This window comes from Penaeus monodon, chromosome 20, assembly GCF_015228065.2.
Source record: "Penaeus monodon isolate SGIC_2016 chromosome 20, NSTDA_Pmon_1, whole genome shotgun sequence".
NCBI lineage: Eukaryota > Metazoa > Arthropoda > Malacostraca > Decapoda > Penaeidae > Penaeus > Penaeus monodon.
This window is the reverse complement of record NC_051405.1, coordinates 39426914-39427458: the sequence shown is the minus strand read 5'-3', so window position 1 is coordinate 39427458 and position 545 is coordinate 39426914.

Genomic DNA, 545 nt, shown 5'->3' with positions numbered 1-545 from the left:
TTATTTAAATAGCAATACTTCCGTGGAAACGTCGCTTTGAAATGAGATTATGTTTACGAGACAAAAATTATCTGGCGGAAAAATGGGTTGACAGATAAGCATATCCAGAATTTAATAACACTACGAGTAGAAAGGAAGAAAAAGTGAAGTTGCAGGCCACGACATAAGCTTTCATAATGTTTTAATGGAAAAGGAAGTAGCAGTCTTTTCCTTGCAATAAACCGAATATACATGTACGGAGGAGGCACTGAGGGTGGTGTGGCATATTTAGAACTTGCAGGAAATATTTCTTTTTAAAAGCTATATTGTTTTAAAGAAAAGATGTTGCGTTGAGAAAGAAGTTGCTAACTTATCATCTCTTAAATAAATTCAGTCGAGCCAACTATAAAATGCATCTCATTAGAGCCAATTTTAAACATAAATTACGAATTATTCAAATTTGTTGCATGTCATTCCACATAGGAGGAGTAGTAGTTTTAGATATGATATTTGTTTTCTAATCAGATAATGCAGGAACATTTCTAAAATGTTTTAATTTGTTACAT